Below are 235 nucleotides of genomic sequence, written 5' to 3'. Positions count from 1 at the left end.
TATATATATATATATATATATACATATACACATATATATATATAATATATATATATATATTTAAAATATTGCTGTACATATGCTACTGGAGACAAAAGAAGTGGTGCGATGAAAGAAAGAGACAAAGAGGGAGAGAAAAGGAGACAAAAATATCTCTTAGTAAACAAAAGGAGACAGTTGGCCCCCCAAAGATAAAAGGAGACACCTCTCTCCAACTGTCTCCTTTTCTACTGAG

The sequence above is a fragment of the Eimeria mitis genome, genomic scaffold (genome assembly GCF_000499745.2).
Source record: "Eimeria mitis Houghton genomic scaffold, Emh_scaff5415, whole genome shotgun sequence".
Taxonomy (NCBI): domain Eukaryota; phylum Apicomplexa; class Conoidasida; order Eucoccidiorida; family Eimeriidae; genus Eimeria; species Eimeria mitis.
Note: the sequence above shows the minus strand (reverse complement) of the source record.